This window comes from Tenrec ecaudatus, chromosome Y (genome assembly GCF_050624435.1).
Source record: "Tenrec ecaudatus isolate mTenEca1 chromosome Y, mTenEca1.hap1, whole genome shotgun sequence".
Classification (NCBI taxonomy): Eukaryota; Metazoa; Chordata; class Mammalia; order Afrosoricida; family Tenrecidae; genus Tenrec; species Tenrec ecaudatus.
This window is the reverse complement of record NC_134549.1, coordinates 17,985,780-18,005,694: the sequence shown is the minus strand read 5'-3', so window position 1 is coordinate 18,005,694 and position 19,915 is coordinate 17,985,780. Positions and strand designations below refer to the sequence as shown.

General features: G+C 46.0%; 2 pseudogenes; both read left to right on the top strand.

The window, feature by feature from the left end:
- The first annotated feature begins 3,360 nt into the window (after positions 1–3,360).
- Positions 3,361–13,844, top strand: LOC142435667 (snurportin-1-like; annotated as a pseudogene).
- A 2,904-nt stretch (positions 13,845–16,748) lies between these two features.
- Positions 16,749–18,224, top strand: LOC142435666 (melanoma antigen preferentially expressed in tumors pseudogene; annotated as a pseudogene).
- The last annotated feature ends 1,691 nt before the right edge of the window (positions 18,225–19,915 follow it).

Below are 19,915 nucleotides of genomic sequence, written 5' to 3'. Positions count from 1 at the left end.
GCATTTACAGAAATATGTCTGGTACAATTGATGTATGGAATGTTATAAGAGTATAAGAGCCCCCAGTAGAATGATTTTTTTAAAAGGCTCCTGAGATCCAGCCCCAAGACTGACCAGATGTACAGACAGACATGCAAGCTCCAGACCGAAGCACATGTACTATACACGCTGTATATTTACAATGTGGTGTATAAATGGGACAGCCCTCCAGACCCCTAGATTGTATGATTTATTTTTGTTTTTTAAAAGAATATCTGAAGCTGTGTCTCCCTCATGGCTGGTTGGGGGCTCAGTGCACCGGCCTCTTGGGGTGCCTGTCTCCCCATCCCCTGCATGGCGCCCCTACCTAATCCATATGCTAGGTGTTCAGTGGTGTATATTTCTCCTCCTGGACATGGGCACACGATGCCTGGGACATGGTCCTCTCCTTAGTCTTAGCTAATGGGGCTCAGTTTCAGAGCTTGGGGCAGGTAATGGGCACTGAGGTGAAGCCAAGGCTGGCAGTACACCTGGATGCGGGAGTGCTTGGCTGTCCAGCTTCCTGCCAAGAACTGCCAATGGGGTCAGAGCTGTGCTCCCAGGAAATTCCTCCTCCCAGGACCCCTTTGCGTGAGGCTGTGTCTGCATATTCTATACAAAAGTACTTGTCCTCTCCCTTTGTAAACTACGTTTGACATGGATTACACAAATATAAACCACTGAAAGAAAGGCATATTTGAACCTAATTTATCTCTGCCCTTTTGATGTGTTTAGTGCTATTTTTTTTTGTTTTTTGTTTTGTTGTTTAGTGCTATTATGTAGCGTTAGACATGGAGAGAGGCAGAGATAGAAAAGCTAGTGGTGGTAAGTTGAACATCGAATATGGCAAACCAAAGAAATATGCATGCACATAAATGACGGTGGTGGCCAAGAATATCAAAAGTACTGTGGTTGGCCAATCAACAAATCTCACTTGCAAGACGGACAAAGAGAATATTCCTTAGGCGCAGCAATGAAGATACTGTGTATTACATTCTGTTGCGAAGTTATCTGCAGAGAGAAATCCCTGGAAAAAGACACCATGCTTGGTAAAGTAGAGGGGCAGTGGATAAGAAGACCATCAACAAGATAGGCTGCCACATGGCGTGAAACAATGAGCCAAACTTAAGAACACATTGACGGTGGTGCAGGACCAGCCAGTGCTTCCTTCTGTTGTCCGTTGCTCCATATGACTCAGAAAGGATTACGTAGCACCGAACAAGAGCGATGGAAACTGATGAATACAGGGGATGGAGGTGGAGCAAGTGATAGAGACGACAGGTGGACAGAGAGTAGTGGTGGGTAGATAGCCTAGAGACCAATGTAGTAGATCACCATATTTCTTAACAGTTGCGTCTCTGAGCATTGACTGTAGATTTCTGTGAATTGGGACTCTGGATAACTTAATCTTTCCCTTGTTTATCGTCCTGTTTCTGATCTAGTTATGAGAATTTTTGCTTTCTTCATGAATTATCCTCCGTACTGAAAGCTGCACTATTTAATCTGCCTCAGAAAGTACTGCAAGCGATTCTTCCTTTTCCATCGAGCTGGCTTGTATGGTCTCCATTTCAAAGGTTTATAGTGTTTCTTCTCCCAATCCTCAGGCCACATTGTTCCTCATGTAATCAACTTTATTACACATTTGATCAGAATTCAGATTCTGAATATGATAATTATCACCTTTCCTGATTGAACACCACTCAGTATCCCTTGAGGTGATTCTCCTCCTGCGGAGTCCAGGACCCTCAGTAATTGAAAGCCCAGCAAACTGCTCGATCCTCATGATTATCATCAACCGCACCCCAGTCACACTTCAGCTACTTTTCAGTGGCAGCATATCATCGTATCCGTGGCTCTATATCAGATAAATGTCTGCTACTCTTCAGTGTCTAATCCCTCAGAAGGGGACCATTTCCTCCTGCCTTCTTGTCTGTTCTTAGTCTCTAAGATCAGCTGAAACCCGTTCACTTGGAATTCATCGCTGTATTTTCAAATGCTGGTGACATAGCTTCCAGAATCATAGACACACAGAAGCCCCCACCGTTCAGCAAATAGCTTCCGATCACAGAGAGAACTCAGGCAGAGCATAATGGAAGAAACTCTTGCTGGTTAATCATCTCTACATTTTTGTTACTGTGGTCCAAATATCTGTGTCCTCTCTAACTTGGAAAACTCCTACTTATCCTTCAAAACCTAGTTCCATAGATTACTCTTCCACGAAGTATTATGCCTTCTTCGATGCAGAGCACGATCATCCATGTCTTCCCGCGGAACCCCCCCCCCCCCAATTGTTGCATCCTACCCCGTTCATTATCCATCTCAGCGGGGAATTTCTAAATCCACATAAAGCAGTTGAAAAAATGAATACGCCAACGCCTTTGCGTCACCGGAAGTGCGTCACCGGAAGTACTCTGAGCCTTGTGGAATTGCGAACAAAACCCGAGCCTACCGAGTTCTCCAGTGCTTGTGAGCAGAGAAAGAGGCTGAATTGTCAGGAGTGAAGAGTTTTGAGCAAATACTGCCGACCAGACTTGCACCCCAAGAAGATCCCCAAGCTCATGATGCCCAAGTACCAGCTGTATAAGGTGCAACTGAGGATCCCCTTCCACATGAAATGTAAGACGTGCGGAGAGTATGTCTACAAGGGCACGAAGGTCAGCGCGCGCAAAGAGACGGTGAACCATGAGGACTACGCGGGCCTGACCATCTCCTGCTTCTACATCAAGTGCAAGCACTGTGGGGAGGAGTTGACCTTCAAGACAGACCCCGAGAGCACAGACAACGCCCTGCAGCTGGAGGCTCTTGTAACTTGCAGGCTGAGAAGCATCAGGAAGAGAGGGTGCCAAAGGAGCCGGAGGACCCCGTGAAGGTGATGGGGAGGCGCACCGAGGACTCCCAATTGGAGATGGAGGTGCGGGAGATCCTGCAGCGGCTGGACCAGCGGCAGGCCCACGTGGATGTCGAGGTCATGATGCAGCAGCCTGACAGAGGAGCAGCAGAGGCAGAAGCAGGAGGGAGACCAGAGGAGGTGGCGGCCCTGATGGAGGAAGTAAAGAAGAATCGACTAGGGGCAGTCACCGGGCCCGGGCCTCCCGCCATCCTGAACCAGCTGCCAAATGCCAAGAGGTAAGAGATCTATGAGCTGAGCTGGGGAGTCTGGACAGCACAAGGTCTCAGCTGCCTGGCCTGGTAGTTTTAACAAGGACCGGTGAGGATAGCAGCCTACCACAGGGCCTGAGGGGGCCAATTCCCGTCCCTGCTTGGAGCAGGTGGGCAGCTATCCCGAGATTGAGGACAGTAGCGCCAGAGGCCCATCCCTGAGCCTCCACCACAAGTCCAACCATGCTAGCCGGGCCAGAGCTCGCAGAACTGGGACCTAACAAGCAGCAGGACCTGGTGCCCCACCTCCCATATTCCGTGACCCGGGGACTTGGCGCTGAAGTTGTGGAATGGGAGTGTTCTGTTTGTATATAATTACTTCAATTGGAGAAACCAACAAGAAAAGTACAAGAGCAACTACTACAGGGTCTGGAGAAAATGTTCTAGAATTGAATTTGAAGGCAGAGGTACAGCTCTTCCTTGATCTTATTGAATCGTATCACATTTTGGATAGAGTGAAAATGAAACTGGTAAAACCAATAATGCCAAAAAAGTTTGACTGTTGATAAGAATCTTCTCCAACATCTTATCTTTGTTAGAGCCTAGATCCTGAGCACACAGTCTGGACGACACTTTAAGAGAATAAAAAAAGAAAGACTGAAATCATCTGCAGATTAACCACGCCCGACTGAATTTCTTGGGATCAGAAGACAAGGACGCAGCTAATCTAGCCTTTCCCATCCCAAGATTTCCCGCTGAAAAAAGGAGCGTGATGTGAACAGTCCTGTTATCTCACAGGAAACCACGTGAATTCGATTATGGCAGACATTGTTTTTTTCAGCGTCATTCAGTCGGCTCCGAAGCACAGGGACCCGCGCAGGAGAGAGGGAAAGACTGCACACTCTGCGCCATCCTCACAACCGTGTGTAAGTGTGAGGCCTTCGTTGCAGCTACTCTGTGAATCCATCACGTCAATGGCCTGCTTTTGTCTCTGTGTCCTTTTCCAGGAACTGATCTCTCCACAAAACAGGTCCAAAATATGTAGCTTGACGTCCCATCATCCACATCTGTAAGGAGCAATCTGGTTATACTTCTTTATATATAGATAATGTTATGTTATAATATTATAAACACAAATAAAAGTATATATACTTGTCCGTTTGGCATACCTCCTCAATAGAAATCGAGCACTGTTTCCTTGTTATGTTGCACAACTTTCTCTTGATCCACTTAACCATTCAACGACGAAGTATTTGGGAATGCCCCTTCTCATGGCTATCCCTACTTTGTTATCATGCACAGTTTCTGCATTGGAGGCAGCCAGAGTCTGTTGACGCTTGGCCTTAACTTGCTCTTTTTGAGGATATCTTCAAACGGGTGCAACAAGACAGTGTCCACAGTGTGGCAGTGTTTTGCAGCTGGAAATGCTCAGCCTGCACTGATTTGCCTCTTGTTTGGACCAGATGGTTCATGTGAGAAGTCTCAGACTGTCTGGACACATCTTGGGCTCATCACATAGGAGGTGGAGAGCCAGGACTCCAAATGTACAATGGTGACAAAGAGATACAGTCATCTCCTACAGGGAGTCCCCTAAGTTTATCCTTCTACAAGGGATATTAGGAAAGAATGGGTTTATGTTTGTGAAAACCTTACATGTATTGCAATTATTTCTTGTATAATGGGCCTGTGAAACACAACACGGGCATGTTTACTTTTTGGGTGAAGTGAATGTGTTCTATGTTGCATTATCTACCTATGTATTTACTTGCTCTGCTCAATAGAAACAGTACAAAAAATTAGAGTGTATTGCTTACCTTCTAGAATTCATAGGTTTTCAACCTGTGTGTCTTGACCCCTTTGGGGGTCTCAAAGGATCCTTTTGTAGAGGTTGTCCGATTCATATCAATAGCAAAATGACAGTTATCAAGTAGCAAGGGAAATAATCTTATGGTTGGGCGGGTCACCAAAACATGAGGAACTCTATTAAATGGTCGCGCATTAGGACGGTTGAGAACCACTGCCCTACATCTTTCACACCTCCATACCTATTGAGGGTCCTTGATATGTCTTTATAACTTGCCTATGTGCAAGGGTACAAGATCTGTGTCAACTTGCTGAGGTCACGACTCTCATCAGTGTGGAAGGTATGTAAGCATCTCTGTTTGGAGTGGAAGTTTAGGATTGGAAGAACAAGCACACATCCTGCCAAATGCAAATGATGCAACCCAACTAGCTGGAAGGCAACCAAACTTGAAGCACTTCCTGATGCAGATGGGAGACAAAGTCTGGCCAGGATCTAGCATCCCACAGATGTTGCAAGGATATAAGGAAGGTACCTCAGAACCCACGGGGAGAAAACCTTATCTTTCAGGTGAGGTCCTGAAGTTGGATTCCACCTACCTAAACAGTAAGACAATGATGTTTCCTTGTTTTATAAACCCTAATTGGTAATGCTTCTGACATAAGAGCCGTTGAGAAGAGAATATACTGTGCTCTTCTCAAGAGGTCAATCCTTTAAACATGCCCAATGTGATCCAATCATCCCTGCAGTGCTCCAGATAAATGCAATTGATGTGGCATGCTTGGTAACCAGAGTACTCATTCCAACCTACCAGGCAATCTGTGGGGCTTGATGAGGTCATCTACCCCTGGAGAGATCAACAGTCTGTAGGCAGCCAAGGGGGCACTTTTACTCTTTCCCATAAGTTGGCTCTATGTTGGAAGAGACAGAGTACAAGTGTGTTTGTGCTATGGGAAATGAGTTACACAAATGAATATCAATAAGGGTATTATTTTGCATATGTGACAATCTGTGGACTAGAGCCATTTCTGTAACCAATTGCTTAATCCACTCTTATCTGGTAACACACCTCCTCAAAATGTTCTATGTTCTATCAGTCACAGCGGGTGAGGTTTGATGGCTGACAATTTATCTCAACAGGGTTGGGTCTGGACGGTAAGGGTGTGTTCTGTTAGGATGGCATCAGCCTGGTGGATAAGATAACCAAAACTGCCATCACTTCCCTACTGAGACCTACTGTGTAAAGCCAATGATGGGGAAGCTAGCTATCTTGTGGGTGTGGTTTTTGAATTAAAATGACTCTGAAAGCTCTCTAGCTTTGTTCTGGACCTGGACCCTTCCTCTGTCCTGAAGGTTTGGAGACTTGAGAGAGAATCCTGCCATTATCTCTGTATCTATGGAAATTGTTGGTCTCAACACACTTGGGAAGAAGTTTGTCCTTTGACCTGCCATCTTGGATTCATCACCCACTGGAAATGCTTGATCAAAGATAAGAGTCAAGATTAAAAGCTGAGCCTTTTTAACCTTTCCAATGGTGATTTGAAATAGGGAGTAACATGAAATCTAAATAGTTCTGAGGTGCTGAGTGGGGAAGGTCCTAGAGGTTGAGGTGTGGCATTCCAAACTTGTCTTTCTTTGAGGCCTATGTGAATTGAGTGCATTCAATATTGCATTATGAACATATAAATATATTTGCTCTACCTAGTCTAATCAGGGTGTTGTGCTTACCCTCTATCTCCTTCACACCTCAGTACCTATTCAGGGACTTGATGCATCTTAATAGCTTGCTGTTGTGCAATGGTTCATTAAATGTATCATCTTGCTGAGATCATGATTCTCTGTAGTGTGGCAGGTAAAGAAGGGTGTCAGTTTGGGGGATGGGCTCCAGTGTGGAGTTATTCATCTATTAATCAACTGTTGGAGGTTTCAGAACCACCACTGTTTCCAATTCAGAGTGATGAGAGCCTACTCCCATAAAGACATATAATAGTGGTCCCCAAGTAGCTGCTCCCGTCCACTGAGGTGAAATGCAATGGCCCATTCAGTGATACCTGGATTTTAAATAGCGGAGAAAGATGGGGCTTTCTTCTCCCATTCAGAATTACAGTCGTGGAATCCCACAGGGGTGGTTTACTCTGTCCTGTGTGGTTTCCATTCATCCGCATTGACAGTGACAAGAAGCTCCTTTTACTCTTTGTTTGAGAGCATGCACTTTTGTGCAAACCTTGTGCTTGCTTAATAATTGTAGACAGATTCTAAGTGAGTGTTTGCTTTTAATGATGGACTTAAATATCCACTCAAGACTTCAATCCTAGAATTGTTTTTAGATTCTCGATGTCGGGTGACAACTGAATAACAACTCTTCTAAATTATCATGGCGTTTCAGTGGCTGTCTTTTTTGTGGACCCACAGCACTGCTGCCGAAACTCTCATGTGTCTGAAGAGTAAGTTGAAGCCTTACTATTCAACCCTCTCACAACCCCACCACAAACCCTAAAAACAGAAAATTTAAGGAGGGTAGACAAACATGTCCTAGACTTATAAACCAGAGATAGCTTAGTCTTCTGTGGTCAATTTTCACCTGGTGGATGAATAAGACCCTCTTGATTACTAAGCTATTAACTGAAAGCTGTGCAGAAAATGCCTGTCTGACTATGCTTCTTTGGATAAAGTCAGGCCAAGCTTTCTTGGGGTGTGAGCCTATTCCCACCTCTCTTTTCTGTGCCACATCTACCGAATGACATTCTCGATGTTCTCACTATTATAACTTGAAGGATTCCCCCTTGGGCATCATGTTTCATGTTAATATTTTAATATTTCTCTTGAAGTTGCTCTTTGAAATGTTCTGTTCAGCATTCTTTCATCATTTCTTCCATTTGCTTTAGTTACATTTCTACCAATGGCAGGATTCAGAGTCTCTTAGATGTCCACTTTGGTCATTGTACCTTTTGTGTCTTGTGGAGGACTTTTCTTTCTTCATACATGATGTTATTGATGTCATCACACAGTTGGTCCAGTTTCCTGTTGCTAGTGTTCACTCAATCATATCTGTTCTTGAGATGGCCTTGCCATTCATGTGGGATGGATCTCAGGTTATATTTGTGCTCTCATGTAGTTGATTCATTTCTTCAGCTTCATGGCCCCAGCTTCATTTTTGACTGCACATAATGACCTCCTCCAAAATCTCTTAAGTTAGGGCTTCAGTCTCAGCACTAAGTTTTTTGGATGTTACACATAACTTCCAATGCCCAAAACAAAACAAAACAAAAACCCCAAATCAAAAACCACTTCCGGTAATGTCTTGAGATCATGTAACAATGAAGTAGTTCATCCTGCCCTCTGGTAGGGTGCATTGGAAATTGCATTACTTGCATGCTTCTAACGATGGTCCAGGGAGAAACAGTGTTTTAGGGCTCCCTGGGCGTGTCCTTGATGGACAGTACTTTAGGTTGCATAATCAGGAGTCCTACCTTAGCATCTTGCTCAGATGCCTCATTTGAAATCAACAATCTTCTAAACTCTTTAGAACATAAACTATGTGTCCCAATCTTGGTCCTCCTCTGGCTTCCATAATCCCCCTCTTATTGTGATTAATGGTCTTACAATTACTCATGAATTTGTACAGCTTCCAGTATTCCAGGACGTAGTGAAGTAAAATCCTGTCTTTGAATGGTCTGAAGAACCAAGACTTCATGTGTTGGCGTCCCTAATGTGTCTGCGTCTTTGTGTCTTTCATAAATGAAGGCACTTTGTCCTTAACTTATCTTTGGTGTTAGGGTCTCTTTTGTACTGAAACACTTGTCCAACTTCTGTAGTGGATTTGATTTCTGAAGATTGCACAGGCAGAAGTCAGTCGTGCGTTCCTGCCATTTGGTCCATAAAGGTTGCTGGAAAGATGGAAGAGCTGAGTCCAGCCCTGGCTAGCAGATTCTCTGTGTCCTGAGATTTGAACGGCCGTGCAGCCTCACACCCACGCCTGTCCCAGTACAAGCCCATGTGCAGTTCCTTGGAGCAGGATGAGCTGCACCGTCGTTATTGGAACTGCAGAAATGCAAGCGACTGGCCTCTGTGAACCACACCAGAAGGCTGGCTGCAGATGACTGGACCGGAGTGGAGAGTGAGGAGGAGGAACACAGGAAAGATGATGAAGACATGGATGTTGATATTGACGAGAAACTCCCCAAGTGCTATGCCAATCAGTTGATGCTCTCTGAGTGGCTGATTGATGTCCCCGCGGACTTGGGGCAGGAGTGGATTGCGGTCTTGTGCCCCGTTGGAAAAAGAGCGCTCATCGTGGCCTCCAGCGGTTGCACCAGCGCCTACACCAAGAGCGGTTACTGCATGGACAGGTTTCCTTCCCTCCTGCCGGGAGGCAGCAGGCAGAGCTCATGGACAGCTACAGAGGACACCATTGTGCAGTGCATTCACAGTGAGGTGCACCAGACTTACTACGTTCTGGACCTGATGTACTGGCAGGGATATTCCCGTTTATGACTGCCCCTCTGATTTCTGGTTCTACTGGATGCATGTGTAGTTAGCCGAGGAAGGCGACCTGGGAGAGCAAACAAAGCTCAATCCTTTTAAATTTGTGGGGCTCCGGAACTTCGAGTGCTCCCCAAGAGGCTGTGTGTGGTTCTGGCCACAGGCTTCCCTTTTGTGGCGGACGGGCTCCTCTTCAACCACAAGCAGATCCACTAAATCAGGAGCACCATCCCCCTGGTTCTGGCTATGGCCTTACATGGTGGTGCTGCCTGCAGACCACCTAGCAATAGTACACAAGGCACCAGCTGCAGCAAATCAGCCAGCAAAATTAATGCTGTTATTCTTTAGAGTTAGTGAATGTTGCAGGGTATAGCATTGATAACAACATCCTGGTTAATAAAATAAAAATAGTACAATCATGGTTAAAACATTAAAGGGAACACTGATATTAATTAAAATATTCCGATTTTGATTACATAGGAGCATATTTAAAAATAAATAAAAATAAATGACTACTGGGACTCGCTGACATGGGACGGGAGGGGGGGGGGGGAAGGAGGCAGGTTATCCATCAGTCAACAAGATGGCCTTAATGTGGCTAATGTTTGTCTGTCTAAAGTATACTTGCAAATTTTACCTTGTGATTTCCCGAATCCTTCTATCACCAAGACCATATTTTCCAACTTTTTTCCCTACCTCATTGTTTCCTAATTTCTCACTCCAATTACCAATAATTATCGATGCCTCTTGACTACATGATGGGTCAATTTCATACTGAAGTGATTGGAAAACTACTTCAGCTTCTTCATTAGTGAATCGTGAGGAAATTTTACTCATCATTGTATTGACAAGACTTTCTTGTACTCCCATAGATATCCATCACAGAGAGTATTGTAGTTCAAAACAGATCTCCAAGTTTCCATTGGATGAACGCACCATTATGCCTCTTGAGTTTGCCTTTCCTGTAGAGTAAGCCTTGGGATGGTTCGATTCAATGGGCAATGACCACATTTCCTACTGATCTTTGATTTATCCACCTCACCAGCTGCTGAGGTCACTGTCCACCATCGGCCTGCCCATATTGGATTCCAAAACCTTAGGACCAACATAGACAGAGGAAGTATCTAGACTGAAAAGTAAGCCTCACATGGGTCTTGAGAGTCTCTCCCACTGTGAGTTGATAAGAGGAGTAACAAAGCCAGAAAGCTCCCTTCTGAGGAGCTCTGGGTGCCATGATCCAGTTTTGGAGGGCAAGGACAACCAGTGTAGCTCTCCCAGAAGTTTGAGCAGAGGTCTCGTACCATTCACAAGTCAGGATTGCTCTTGGAGCAGATTGATCAGCAGAAGCAGCAGGAACCCACCCAGGCTCCTGGACCTGGGCATCCAGAGTGTGTGGCAGGATGAGGCCTCAGCCATGGCTGTCCTGGAGTCGCTACTCACGAACTCTTCCCACCACTGTCATGCAGCTGTGGTCGGTGGACACAGATACGCAGCGAAAGCCACGGTAGGGTCTTGGCTTTTTATCCTGCTCCCGTAGGGGCTCTCATGAAGTCTTGGCATTCTCAACAGGATATTTTGATATCCTGCTTCCCAGATGATTCCACGCAGGGGATGTGAACTCTGAGTTGTGGATATATGCCTGAACACTGACTCCAAGTTTTGGAGAGTGTGGTCTGAAACCCAATCCATTGCGTCCAGTGACAACCCAGCCCAGGACTGTGACTCTCAAAGGGAAGGATCCCGTAGCAGGAGAGAAGCCTCAGTGTTTGGCCTCTATGCATTTGCTCACAAGCATTTGCCTTCTTGAATCAGTACCAGATGAATTGCTCACTATTATCATTACAAGAGTCAACTGTGGAAAGACCCTGCCACCCCTCTGCTGTCAGGAGTTAGCATTTGAAGGAGATCTGTCACAGCTTCTGATTATTGAGGAGATCTTAAATGGGGTACAGATGGATTCTGTGCAGGAGGTGGGAATCCACTGCAGATGGGACCTGCCGAGGCGCAACTGGTTTACTGCTTACCTGTCCCAGATGGGTCACCAGAGCACACTCCATGTTTCCCAAGTAAGTCCCACATAAGTCCAGATCCCCTGGTGTCATGTACCATGGACAAAGTGGAGAAGTGTCTTGCAAAAGTGGCCTCTCATATCCTCAGTCTGCATTACTCCAGCACCTCGTTCTGGAAGCAGTCTTCTTCCTCAATGAGCACGTCTATCAGCTGCTCAGTTGTTGGCCTACACATTCACAGTTTCTCTCTTTAAAAGCACTGCATTGCGTTGGACTCTGGCCTGACAGCCTGTGCTTTTGTCCCCGAACCAGCCAACTAAGGTCCCCGCATATGAGTGGTATGTTCAGGGCATCCTTAAGACCTGAATTCCTCCCAAGTCTGCTAGAGAGGGTCTCAGACACCGTGAACCACCTGAATTTAGCTGACTGTGACATCGATGACTCTGAGCTCACTGCCTTGCAGCCTGCTCTGTGCCAGTACTCCGCGCTCACCACCTTAGAGTTGGGTGGAAACCCAGTCTCCATGGCTGTGCTGCAGGACCTGCTTCAGCACACAAGCTCTGTGTAAGTTCTCCCTTCTGAGGCTCCTTGTGCCTCAGGATTGCTATGAGGACACGGAAAGTTCTCTGTCTTGGGATACTCTTTTAGAGGCTATGGAGGATCCCAAGACGACCCTGCAGGCTACAGATTCCTCACTTTAGATTTTCTCCCAGTAAGGGAAGTTGGGATGAAATCATCATGCATGTGGAAAGCTAATGTGGTTGCCTTCCTTACTAATCCTCACTTATGCTTCTGGTTTACTGTACCACTTGGAAAACCCTCATGTTCACTATGCAAATGATATTATTTGGAGTTAGGTTCAAGAGGATTAGGCTATCTTTGCTCTAACAATGTGGTGATTGGAGTTGAAGATTACAAGAAGCATCTGACATTTACGCCCTTAGCCCAGTCATTCCTTGCTGGCTTCACATCTCTCATCTACAAGACATGAAAAGAGAGGCCAACAGACAGGAGCAGAGCATGTCCTTGGAACCCAGGGTCCCTGCAGGGGAAACTTATAGATTCAGAAGAACCTGGATGCCAACACTCGTGGAATCCCCATGGAATGCACACAGATGCTGAAAGTTACCAGTCCATCCCAGTACAAGACAATCAACATCCAACCTCTCATATCCATGTCTAAGCTTCTGACACTAACATATTTTGCCTAAGATAAAATAAATGTCTCTTTGTAAAGCTATCCTCTTGTGGTATTTACTTCTCCTGGAGCAACACTATTAAATATGTGCATTCAATTTTGGGCTCTGTTCCCTCGACCTAACAGAAATGGGCACGGAAGGATGTCAGTTTTGGAGTTGTGCCTAGGTAGTGGGCTGTGCTTGTCTATTAATCAATAGTTGGAGGCTTCCAAAACCACTAGCTTCTACAATGGAGAAAGATGAGAGTCTGCCACCTCAAAGACATGCAGCATTGTTTACCAACAAAGCTCATACAGCCCTTGAGAGAAAGGGGAAAGAATCCCATGGGGCAAAAGCACACAAGAACACTTTATATATGGGAGAAAGATGGGGCTTTCTACTCCCACACAGAGTTACTCATGGAAACTCTTAGGTTGATGCTTGTATTCTGAGAGCACTTGAGATTTAAGACAGTGTGTGGGATCCTTCTGCAGAGGTCAGTCCTTCAAACATTGGTCAGCACACCACCAGGTCACTGGTTCAAATTTGTCAGCCAGTCCATGTGCTTTAATGAAGCCATCTACTCCTGGAGAGACTGACAGTCAGTAGGAAGCCAAGGAGGCATTTCTACTCCTTTTCATAAGTTTGTTCATAAGTCGGATGAGCTACAGTAGAAGAAAGTTTGTGCTTCAGGAAGTGCGCTACAAAGAGGAGCATCCATAATGACAAAACTATATTGCATGTATGAGAAACGGGCCAATAAAGCCATTTCTGTAAACACCCACTTAATCCTTTTTCACCCGCCAACACAACCCTCACCATCTTCTGTGTCCTCTCCCTCCCAGTGCATAAGGGGTGATGGCCGAGGGCTTGTGTGAACAGGGCTGGGTCTGGGTTCTCCGGGGTTGGTCCGTTCTGATGGCATCAGCCCGGCTGATGAGATCTCATGAAATGCCATCACTTCCATTATGAGACCTACTGTGAACAGCCAATGAGGGGGAAGCAATAGCTTCCTGGTGGGTGTGGTCTTATCCTTTAAAAGGACTCTCTGAATGCTCTGGAGCTTTCTTCTGCACCTGGACCCTTCACTTGACCTGAAGGTGTCTGGACTTGAGACGGAACCTTGCCAACATTTTCCTGGCTTCTCTGGAAGTTTTCAGGCTCAACATTCTTGACGAAGAAGTCTGCCGTTCGACCTGCCTTCTTGGATTCTTCATGCACCGGATCTACTTCAACAAGGACCGTGGCCAAGACTGAAATTGGAGCCTTGTCAGCGTCTACAACTGTGAGTTGAATGAGAGTTACATGAAAACTACCTGAATGGTTGCGAGGAGCTGATGGGGAGGGACGCAGATCTTGGAGGGCTGGTGTAAGGAGATGGGAGAACACAGCGGCCTCTCCGTGGGAGACCAGATCCATGGATGGACAGAGGGAAAGGGTCTTGTCCTAGAATCCCTGTTTCATACGCTACTTCTTGTCATGGTTGAATGTCTCCTTCTTTTAGGAAACCCACTCTGTGTGTTCCTTCATCTTGTTTTGGTGGCCCCTGCATTTTTCATCGAATGTTTGTGTGGTAATTTGTTTCACAGTGGTGGCTTGGGAGGACAGGACAGAACAGTGCTTCCTTCGTAGGTTATAGGATTTGTGTGCATCTGGAATGACACAAATGCTCCTAACCAAAACAGTATCTTTCAAAATTGGGAACCATAGAATTTTGATTGTGAAATTCTCACTTTCGATTCGTTCTGTTCTGTCTTGTTTTGTTTTGCTTCTAGCACTTGTGGTCTTCTTCAGTTCCTTGTGCTTAAAAAATTCTAAGGAAGGTTCTTCAGCTCTGTCTGCATTGGGTTTGACCTTACATGTCGAGCACTTTCTGACAGCCTCTCAGACTGAAGCACACTGCCATGGAGTCACTGCTGACTTTCAGCAACCCCTTAGAAATGCTGGTGCGATAACTCTTCATGGGACAAGAAAGCCCAGTGTTTTTCCTGCGAAGCTGCTGGTGGTTTCAAACTGCTGACCATGCAGGTCACAGCAGCCCAATGCATAACCACTGCCTGCGAAGGCTCCCGAGTCTGTCCTAATGCAGGGAATAGTCCCACTGCCTTCTTGAGAACCAACACTCATTTTCTGACCACCAAATACTCATGTTGAACTTGAAAGGACACGGGGAAGATCAGTAGCTCAGAATCTCATGGTGTCCTGGAAGCAAGGTGGAACAGATTGCTCTGGGAAAGACAGGTAAATGATGCTGAAGCACAGGGGCAGAATGAGAGTGTAGACTTAAGGGAGGTCTCCTGTAAAGTAAGACATGTAAATGAGCGAAAGCTTAGTCTTTTGTCCTCCTCAATGATGACGTGATGGATAAAAAAAAAGTCCCTTTTTTATTCCAAAGCTATTAACAAAGATCTTGGCAGAAATGACTATGTTTAGTTTTTCTGTCGACAGGAGGAAACCCCAAAGGAATCTGTATTTAATTGGCTCCCCCTTTATTTTTCCAGCTTTTATGTGAGACAAAGCTTTAACTGGGTCTCAGCTCCTTCCCACATCTCCTTTCTCTGTTACATGCACGGAATGGCCTCCTCTTACCACCTCTTTGACCTCCTATTGTCACTGGTGATTTTCACCTTGAGCAGCATATCTCACTATAATAGTGTAATTTGTTTCTGTTTTACATGTTCTGCTCAGCTCTTGATGGTTTCTTCCATTGGATTTAGGGATGCTTCTACCAATGTCAGGATTCAGAGTCTCCTTTGCGTCCAGCTAGGTCATTCATTCTTTTCTGTTTTGTGAAGGATTTTTCTTTCATACATGATACTATTGATGTCATGCTATAGCTGGTTCAGTTTTCTGTCAATCGTATTCACTTGATCACATCTGTTGTTGATATGCTCTTGACATTCAAGTGGAATGTGTCTGAGGTTATATTTGCATTCTCCTGCATCTGATTCAAGTCTTCAGCTTCATGGCCCCAGCTTTGCTTTTGCCTGCTGATAATGAACTCCCACAAAATGTCTTTTAGGTAAGGGCTTCAGTCAGAACATTTCATTTTCAATAAGTTATCAATAACAGTCAAATCAAGAAAACCACTTCAGCTAGATGGCTGCTTATTTAACTTTAAGCCCTTAACACCCCAAATGCTATATCTTTTCATAGACAGGCAGCTTTCCCCACCTTTGCTTATGCCCACATTTCATCTTACGTTATGGTATCGGGAAGGTGAGCATCACAGAATGCAGATAATTAGGACCAAGTGACTTTTGTTGAGGTAGTACTTGAATCTAGGCCCCATGTCCATCTGCAACCTTAATTCTTAACATATAGATATAAGTACATGGATCGGTTTCCCTCTCATTGTATATAAACAGGGTCAAGTATAAAGAAAATGTTTTGAAACCGATGATATTAGCATCCCTGAAAATGTGCTTGACACAATGAATGCATGTGTGGCTTACGATAAGAGATGTAAGAGTCCCCAATAAATGTATTTAATAAAAGGAAAGAAACATCTGTCTTCCATTAAAAGAAATTTTTAAAAAGTGAATGCGGACATCCGGCTTCTTACTCAGAAAGTAAGATTTGAGTGGAATTTCTATTTCCATATGATTTCACTCTGTTGTGATGTTTGAATATTCTGCATTCATGATCTAGGGAATGAGCGATGCAGATGAATCCAGAGAGGCAAAACCATCTGTTGTCAGAGCCCCTGAGCTGAAAGGATGAGACCTCCAGTCCCATGGATAAGTGTTCCCTAGCTCTGAAATGTCGGGCCCTTTCATCTCACTCTCAGTCTTTGAAACTTGAGGTAGCGTCCCCCAAATTTCCTACTTATTTTTGCTTCATTCACCTCCCCAGCTGCTGAGGTCACTGTCTGCCATCAGACTCCTGACTGCCCATCTTGGATTCCACAGCGTCTGGGTCAACTTGAGTCAGAAGAAGAATCCAGTTTGAAATCTAAGCCCACGTGGACCAGCCTCTACCAGTGTGAGTTACTGGAAAGATTAGCATGGTCAGCGAGCTCCTCTCTGAGGGGCTAAGGGGATGACAGTGGAGTCCAGAGTGTGGAGGGCTAGGACAACCAGATTGGCTCTCCCAGAACACTGAGCAGACCCTTTCTCTTCATTCACAGGTCAGGATCGCTCTTGGAGCAGATTGATCAGCATGAGCAGCAGGAACCCACCCAGGTTCCTGGACCTGGCCATCCAGAGCGTGTTGCAGAATGAGGCTTCAGCCATTGCCTCTCTGGAGTGGCTGCCCACAGAGCTCTTCCCTCCCCTGTTCGTGGCAGCTGTTGTCGGAGATTACAGAGAGACAGTGAAGGCCATGGTTGGGGTGTGGCCCTTCCTCAAGCTCCCTCTGGGGGCTCTGATGGAAGATTGTCAGTCTCCCCCTGACATCTTAAAGGCTGCCCTTGATGGCCTTGCTATACTGCTTTCCCAGAAGGTTAAGCACAGGAGATGCAAACTGAAAGTGCTGGATTTACAAATGAACACTGGGACCAACTTCTGGAAAGTGTGGGCTAGACGCCAGTCTACTGCCTCTGTAACGTCATCAGAGGATCCAGAGTCCACCCATCCCAAGACTCAGATCCTCAAAGAAGACAAATGTAGGTCAGTGGAGAAATATCCAGCCTTGGCTGGCATGACAGTGCTCACTGACCTGTGCTTTCAGGAAGACATCCCAAATGAAATGCTCACCTTCCTCATCGAAAGGGTCAAGCAGACGAAGGACCTGCCACACCTGTGCTGCAGGAAGCTCGAGCTTGTTTGGAATGTTGCCCCGCTTCCCATTCTTGGGGAGATCCTCAACATAGTGCATCTAGACTCTGTCCAGGAGATGAGATTGCTTGGTAGCTGGGACCTGCAAAGCCTCAACTGGTTCGCTCCTTACCTGGCCCAGATGGTCCAGCTGCATACACTCCTCCTCTCTGAATGCACCCTGTATTGCATCGTCCCCGGGGAGAACGATGAGGACGAGGTGCAGAAGCTACTTCAACAATTCACCACTCAGCTCCTCAGTCTGCATCAGCTCCACACCCTCATGCTGCACTCTGTGAACTTCTTTGGTAACCACCTCCACCAGCTGCTCAGATGCTTGCAGGCACCCTTGGAGACCCTGCACATATGCCGTTCCTTGCTTATGGACCAGGACTTGACATACCTGTCCTCATGTCCCTGCACCAGCCACCTGAAATCCCTTGACTTGAGTGGTGTACGCAGGCCTGGCTCCAATTACGAGTTCCTCCCTGCTCTGCTGAACAGAGTCTCAGCCACCCTGGTCCACCTGGATTTGGCGGACTGTGGCATCACGGACTCGGACTGCAATTACTTGCAGCCTGCTCTGGGTCACTGCTCTCAGCTCAGAACCTTGAAACTCTGCGGAAACCCGTTGTCCATGGCTGTCCTACAGACCCTGCTGTTTCACACGTTCCCAAGGTGCAACTTTGCCTTTCTAGAGCTTCCTGTCCCCCTCAATTGCTACATGGACCCCCAGTTAACTCTGCCCTGGCATACCCTTGCAGAGGTGATGGAGCAGCTGAGGCTGACCTTGCAGCTCCATGGACCCCAAAGAATACGCCTTGCTTACAGGCACTGTCGCACCCTGTGCGATGCAATCTGCATCCGTATGGACAACTAGAGCCACAACCCTTTGCCATCTGTTCTCAATCCTGACTTCTCCCTTGGGATCCCAATGTCGTATTTGGAAAGACTCGTGTTTCCTAAATTAGAGCGGTTTGGATTGAGTTCTTGAGCTTGAGGTCATGTTTGCCATGATGATGAAGGAGTTTGGAGGTATCTGTCAGAGTATGCATCTAACGTGATCAGCCTTCCTGAAGTCAAGCCTTAATTGCTTCACATCCATCTTCTGAAAGTGATGGAAAAGGAGATTCAGCAGCAGGTAGCAGATGTGCTCACCCACATCACGAATCAAAGCCAGGAGCAAAATACATCCCTGTCACCCACGGCCCCTTCCGTGGGCATATGCAGGACCTTGGCGACGTGGATGCCCAGGCACATGGAGTTATTCAGGACTGCAGGTGTCCCCGATGCTAAAAAGCGACATGACCTTCCGCTGACTCCTTTCCAGGGAGAAAACAAGTGCCGAGAGCCCTGCCCCACATTTCTGTCTCCTACCACTTGCAATAGTAGAAAATAAACGCATGTTCCAAAGCCATGCACCCGTGCTATTCATTTCTCCTGCCGCAAGAGTGCCGAACTTAAGAACACCCAGTGATGCTCACCTTCCCGACAGGATCGCTGAAGACAAAGTGGGTGCATAAGCAAATGTGTTGGAGAAAACTGATGGTGCACGTCAATCAAAAGATATAGCATTTGGAGACTTAAAGGCTTGAAGATACACAGTCAGCCATCTAGCTGAAAAGCAAACATGTCCACATGGAAAGACACCAGCCTGTGTGATCATGAGGTGTCAATGGGATTATGTTACAGGCATTTAAGACCCAGAACAAAATCATACTAATTTCAATAGGGGTGCAGCGGGTGGTGGGGAGGAAGCACAGAGTGGAATCCCCAAGCCCATCTGTAGACAATTGGACATGCTTTTACAGAAGGTGTGTCGGGGAGAAGTTGAGACACTCAGGGTGCAGTATGAATGAAACATACAACTTTCCTCTAGTCCTTTAAGGCTTCTGCCCACTCCCCCTGACTATCATGATCCCATTTCTACCTTAGAAATTCAGCCAGACCAGAGGATGTACACTCATAAAGATCAGAGCTGGAAACACAGGGAATCCAGGATCGATAAAGACGTAGGACCAATAATGAGAGTAGGGATGCCAAGAGGGTAAGGTGTAAGTGTGGGGAGAAAAAGGGAATCGATCACTCGGATCGACTTGTAACTCCCTCCCAGGGGGAGAAACAACAGAAAAGTGGGTGAAGGGGGACAGCGGATGATGTAAGACATGAAAATAATAATTTATAACAAACAACGCGTTCAAAAAGGAGGGAGGGAAAAATAAGGAGCTGATATGAACGGCTCAAGTAGAAATAAAATGTTTTGAAAATGATGTTGGCAACATATGCACAAATGTGCTTGACACAATGGATGGATGTGTGGATTGTGATAAGAGTCGCAAAATATTTAATGATCATGACAATAAAAAACTTGAGAATAACTACTGATGTCGGTGTGAGTTACTGTAGAATCACACCCCAGCCGTAGCAACCCTCTTCACAACAGAACCAACACGGACCAGTCGTCTCCATCCTCACAATTGTCCCTATTCCTGAGCCCATTGATGCAGCCACCGTGTCAATCTATCTCCATGAGGGCTTTCCTCTTTTTATCCACCCTCCACTCTGACAAGC